The following is a 6240-nucleotide window of genomic DNA, read 5'->3' on the forward strand; positions in this document are numbered from 1 at the left end:
AGAGAAAAAAAAAAAAGAAGGGCGTGAGACCGGGCTGGTGTCCCTTGCAGGCTCTCGTCTGGCGTTTCAGAACAGGTGCATGTTACTGTGTGCGTGTGTGCGCGTGGGGGGTGTGCGCGTGTGTAAGTGTGCAGAGCATGTGTGGGGTCCCTGGTATTTCTTTTCTCCCGATCTCTGTGGGCAAGTCTTCTGCTCCCGGATTTCTAGGTCCACCTTCTTCCAGAGGATTCGGGCCCCTGTCCATGGCTTCCCGGCCCGCGTCACCCTTTACCTTCGTCACACGGGCCTGTCGGGCAGAAACCACTCCGTATTTATGAAGCCAGAAGTATCAGGGGCCCCTGGACGCTGGGTTTTGTGGTACAGTTTAAAAGCCTTTCCAGTTTCAACGTTTTAAAGACATCTCTGATTTTTAAAGCCATTGGAATTGCCTGCATGGAACGGTGTGAGGCACAACCCGGGTTCGTGCGTTCGCTTCTCCGGACAGCCTCAGTGAGAGACCACGTCCTGCAGTGAGCTCACCTTCAGCCAGGCCGCCCCGTCCCGGGCCCCCACCCTCCGGGGGCGCCCGAGACCCTCTCTGCCACCTTTGGCAGCTCCGCCTGTCCTGCCTCCTGAGCGCCAACCCCGCTCCCGACCACGCCCATTTCCCAGCTTCGGGGAAAGGCCTCGTGCACACTGGTTTCCCCTCCGTGCTGCTTCTGGAGGATTCTGGGGCCTAGTTCCAGGCTCAGGACGTTTGCCCTTCCAGCCCAGCTCTCCGAGGGCCACTGCATCTCCGTTACATTCGCACATTTCCAGGACTTATGCTCCCTTTTATGGTGAGGAGTGGAGAACTCTGCTTTGTGTCTGGGGCGGGAGCTGTCAGTGCACGCACAGGTCTAGGCTGGGTGCAAGTCTGGCCCAGACGAAAGGCAGCCCCTGTCCCTCACCCACCCCATCGGTGCCTTTAGAACAGGTGGGGGCGGGGGGTCAGAGCCTGGAGGGAGACCCAGGATGGACACACAGACACCGGGGGGGAATCTGCGGGAGAAGGACCCCTGCCCCATCCAGTGGTGGTGGGAGGCAAGCAGAGCGGGCCCTGGGATTTGCATTCCGGCCAGGGCCAGCTCTCCCTCCCCCGACCGCCTCTCTGTTTGCTCCCTGGGCCAAAAGCGTCGCACGGCCTCTGGCTTCCCCAGCAAACACAGAGAAGGATTTACAAGCCAGTGACGAAGAAACCAGAGTCTGGCAGAAGCCCGTCGACCTTCAGAAGGTGAGGCCGGCCCTCCTGGCGCCCCGGCTTGGGCTGGCACAGAGAGGGCCTGGCCGGCCGGTCGACCGCAGGACAGAGCCCTGGGGCGCACGCTGCCCACCACGGCTCAGCCTGCACCGGACTCCAGGCTCTAAGAGCACATGGGTCCCGTCTTCTCTCACTTCCTCAGCAGCTCCGACGCTTGCCCCGTCCCGCTGGCTTCCTCCTCGGACGCCGACTCACTGGGACAAGCTGTGTTTTTGTTGGAGATCCTAACCACATTTCTTTTCTCCCAATGACAGAAATATGCGCCTTCGCCCCGGTCCGTCCTGCTTCGTAATTATTCTGTTGTTGAAAGGACTCCACCTGTGCTGGAGACAAGGCTGTCAGGTCCCTGACTCCTGCCCGCCTGGGAGGTTGCCAGGCAGAGCTGCGCCACACCTGTCGACCCCACTCTCTGTGCTCTCAGGGTGCAGCCGCTGTTTCCTGGGTCCCACGTCATCCTCTTGCCTGCCAGTTGCTTCAGGTCAGAAGGGACGTGTGTGTCTTGAGCTCTCGCGGGTCCAAACGTGGCTCTCCTTTGCCATCAGTCGTGCGGGACTGCTGGGCTGGGTATAAAACACTGGGCTCCCGTCGGGATTTCTCAGAAACCCCAAGGCCCTTCCGCAGAATCCTAATGGCAGTAGCTCCATTCTGTTCTTTCGTAGATAGCTTGTTCTTTCTCTTGCCAAACTTCCAGAATCTTCTCTAAGTGCTTGCGTCCAGGACGAGAGCCCGTATACGGGGGTGGATGTCCTGTCCTTCATGCCACGTATGGCACTTGGGCTTTGCCGTCTGTGTTCAACCCTGGGAAACTTTCTTGTACTCATTCTGTCCGAATTTCCTTCCTGGGATCTCAGGTTTCTCACCCGGAACCTCCTTCGGGTGGGTTTGGAATACCCAGACTCGGAAAAATGGACTTTTCCGTTTTTCTCTCATATACCCATGTCTTTGTCTATTTTTGCACATTTTAGAAATTTCTTCCTCTTTCTCTCCCAGCCTTCCCACTGAGTTTTCACGTTGAAAACTACCTTCCAAATTTCAGGGCTTCTGCTCTTCTCCTGTTCTCCTTGTTTGCAGAGTGTTGTTCTTGCTATGGCTTTGGGGGTCCAGGGTCTCTCCCAGGAACTATGGCTTCCCGACCTCTTCCAGCCCTCACACCTGCCGTGTCCGTGAGAACCCGGGCCCCATTTCGAACTGCGCCGCCTGAGGGTAGGTGGGGTTGTGTCGGGGGCTGTGTTGGGGACTGAGTCTGTCCCTGGTCACTCTGCCTCTTTCCCGCAGACGGCTTCTCTCCCGCGTCCCTGGCAGCTCAGGGCCACACAGCCCTGGAGCCCTGGACTTCTCTCTCTCACACACTGCGTGTGATCTCAGCAGACCTTCCATGTGCGCCTTCAGAGAGCCCGGGTCCTGCGCCCTCCCACTACCTGCTGCAGCTCCCTGGGTGGCCCTCCCCCCCCCCCGCCCCCCCACACTCCTCCAAGCCTCCCCCACCCCCAGGCCTCTGCTCAGAGCCATGCTCCGCTCAGCAGGAGGCTGGTTCCCAAGCACTGGTGAGGCCCATGGCCTGCAGTGCCCAGTGTCCCTTGGCCTAGCCTGTGACCCTCTCCCCCCACCCCCACCGCCGTGCTGCCTTGGCGGAGCCTGAGTTTCTCACTGCACTGGCTTGGAGTACGGTGTGCTGGACTGGTCCCTGGCCTGGCCTGTAAGCTGAGAGGCCCTCGCTGCCATAGCCCTAGGGGCACGTGGGGCTGCCCCGTCCCGTGCGTGCTCTATAGGCAGCTGTCGAGCGACCCAAGTAAGCGAAGGCTGCGACTTGAGGACCAGAGGGGTTAGGAAGGGGCGACTGCGAAACACAGAAGCTCGTCATTTATGGAGAGTGTTGGGAGGAGGGACAGGCCATGGGGAAGGAGGGAAGGAGTGAGTGAGGGGACAAGACATTTAGGATGACCTCTGTCCCCAGGGAGCAATCACAGGCCACCGGAAGTCCCCTGAATCGCCTGGTGTGGGCACGCCAGGCAGCCTCCATGAGTGAGAGGAGAAGCAGCCTCCACGACAGCAGGCACCCACACACTCCTGGGTGAGGTCGCAGGGCCCACCTGGGCTCTGGCTCAAGGTGGCCTTCTGGGGTCCTCTGTCCAGGTCCGTTTGGGGTCAGCACTGGCTGCACAGAGCCTGTGGCAGCTCCGGTGGCTGCATCAGGTCCCAGCAGATCCGACGAGGCTGCTGACTCCTGTCCCTAGGTCTGTTCTCCCCCAGCTGGTGCTTGCGTCCGCAGAAGGCCACCTCCCAGAAGGACAGGGCCGTCCCAGAGGGCAGCGGCTCTGTGCTCCCAGGACATCGGGGAGACCGAGTAGCACTGGAAGTGGGACGAGGCTTCCTGAGTCCTGGCCTGTGCAGTCTTGCGTGGGACCACGTGACTTTCCTGCATCTTAAAGACATTCTGTAAAACAGTAACAGAAAACGGCCGCAATCCCATGGGGACGGCACTACTCGGAGCCTCACGGCCTCAGGAGATGGCGCAGCGTGTGGACCACTCAGGCCGGTGGGGATGCTCTGTGGGTCCCGGGGCACATGGACACCTGCTCGGGCGCTCGGCCCCGATGGGCCCGGAGCTCCCCGGCTGCAGCGTCCCCACCAGCCCCTCTCCCGGGAGCCCAGACAGCGTCCACGGCCGCGGGGGGGAGGCTCCGCACGCGGGGAAGCACAGATCGTCTGAGAGCTTCCCGCAGTGGCCCTCAACGCGGCCCGGGAACATGGACGACCTGCGTCCCAGTGGTCTCTGACGCCCGCTCCGGCCCCAAGACACCGGGGCTCTTGGGAGCAGACGCAGCGCTGGGGCAGGACGGGAGGTGCCCAAGGTGGGCCTGGCTGGAGCAGGGGGCAGGCGGCGGGCGGGGCCTGGTGTGACTTTGGACCCACAGTGGGTGGGTGTCGCCCAGAGCGCCGGAGACCCTCCCGGAGCAAGGCGGGCGGCACAGAGGCTGTTTTCAGAATTACTCCAGACATTTAAAAAATTTGTTTTCTAAATTATGAAAATGTTATAGAAAATGTGGAAACCCCAGAGAACTAGAAAGGAGAGCGGGACCCTCAACACCTAGTCGCACCGCCCAGGCGCACCGGCTGGTTAAAGAGCATCCTACGAGCCCTGAACGGGGGTGCCGGGGCCTTGGTCGGTTAAGCGTCAGGTCGTGGTGTCAGGGTCCTGGGACCGAGCCCCGCATCGGGCTCCCTGCTCAGCGGGGAGCCTGCTTCCCCTCTGCCTGCTGCTCCCCTGCTTGTGCTCTCTCTCTCACTCTTTCTCTCAAATAAGTAAAATCTTCAGGAAACAAAACAGTCAAGGTGCACAGGACACGGGAGGCCCCGCCAGCCCCCGACGTGCACGCTTGACAGCATGTTGTAAACAGAGACGAGCGTGTCCAGCACCTTTAAAGCCATCCCATGCCCGGGGCACGTGAGCTCCCATGGCTCCTGCCTGTCCAAGCGGCAGCCTGGGGACCGCCCTCCATGGGACGGGATTCTGCCTGGCGGTGCCGGCCCCCCACGGGCCACATGGGAGCTTCGAGTGTTCACCTGCTCACCTGCTCATCAACATTTACGAGCCCCTCCTGTGTGCTGGGTCTGGGGGCTCAGAGAGGACAGTGGTGTCCTGGCAGGGACAATGGTCCTGGTGGTGGACAGGGACACCGGGTCACAGAGCGGCCTTGGTTTCCGCAGGGCTGGGGCCTGGGAAGCCCCTCCCTGGCCAGCACTGGGTCCCCCTTCCCCCAGGGACAGGCAGCCAGGGCCATGCTGCTCTCCCGGGGCTTCACCAAGGGTCGGCTGCCCCCGTGAGCCAGAAGGGCCCAGCACACTCCACCTGATCTTGGAGAAGCCTTTAAACTTTCCCAAATCCCTCTGAAATGGCAAAGAAGCAAAGCTGTTGTAGAAGCAAATGCCCAGACACACGGGCACTGGATTTTGAATGTCAAAGAGATGAGCTGGCCCCAAGCCCAGATGCGGTGCACCCCACCCCCAACTCGGGAGAAAGGCCGAGCCACCTGCCTGGGACCAGGGGCCAACGGCCACACTCCACTCTCTGCCAGGACTGGCCTGGGTCCTGCCGCTGGACCACTGCCCCACCTACAGGCTCGTCTCTGAGCAGACTGTCCCTTCGGTCCTAAACCTTAGGTCCTCAGGATGTAGAATGGCAGGGAGACCCCAGACGCCCTTGCTGCTGGGAACGGGTTTTCCCAGGAGCACTTCCTAGCCTTGCAGCCCCGAGGAACCAGCAGGAGGGGGAAGCAGCAGGGGTTGGGCTGGGAGCGATGCCCAGGCTGTGGGCAGGCCTGATGGGGTGAGGGTCCCATGCCTCCTGGGACCCCTGACGCAGGCTGAGTCAAGGAAGGCGCCTTCTAGTGCCAAGCACCTCGGCTCCAGGAGACCAGAGCGTTTGCGGGCAGACTTAGCAGTGCCTGTCGGGGCAGGAGGAAGGGGCGGGAGGAAGGCCCTAGGCCGGGGGCCGCTGCAGTTCCTGAGCTCGTCCTAGGGAACCCGTTCCCTTCTCAGCAGGAGTTGAGACTACGGTGACTGTGTGACTTGCCTGGACAGTCGCTGGTGTGGAACCAGGATGTAGACCAAGGTCTCCACATCTAGGGCCATGTCTCCCCCACCTGCTGTGCTCAGAAGTGACCACCATGGACACAGGGGCCATGAAGCTGGCAAGCCCAGAGGTGGGCTGGGCCGGGCCTCCAGACGGAGGGCGGGAGAAGCGCTGAACGTGGGGTCTGGACATGACCTGAGGGCTCAGCAGTCATGTCACAACAGGGACCCCTGGCACGGGGGTCTAGAAAGCTCCCGCTCAGGCTGTCAAAACCAGCCTTCTCCTGGGCAGTAACTGAGCCATGAGAGGGAGGTGCCCCCTGAGAAGCAGGCCGTGCACCCCCGGAAAACTCGAGGGCCGGAAGGAGCCTGTGTGCTGTGGGCTCAGC

General features: G+C 61.5%; 1 pseudogene; it reads left to right on the forward strand.

The window, feature by feature from the left end:
- The first annotated feature begins 3134 nt into the window (after positions 1-3134).
- LOC125087808 (uncharacterized) lies at positions 3135-5104 on the forward strand (annotated as a pseudogene).
- The last annotated feature ends 1136 nt before the right edge of the window (positions 5105-6240 follow it).

The sequence above is a fragment of the Lutra lutra genome, chromosome 1 (assembly GCF_902655055.1).
Source record: "Lutra lutra chromosome 1, mLutLut1.2, whole genome shotgun sequence".
Lineage (NCBI taxonomy): Eukaryota > Metazoa > Chordata > Mammalia > Carnivora > Mustelidae > Lutra > Lutra lutra.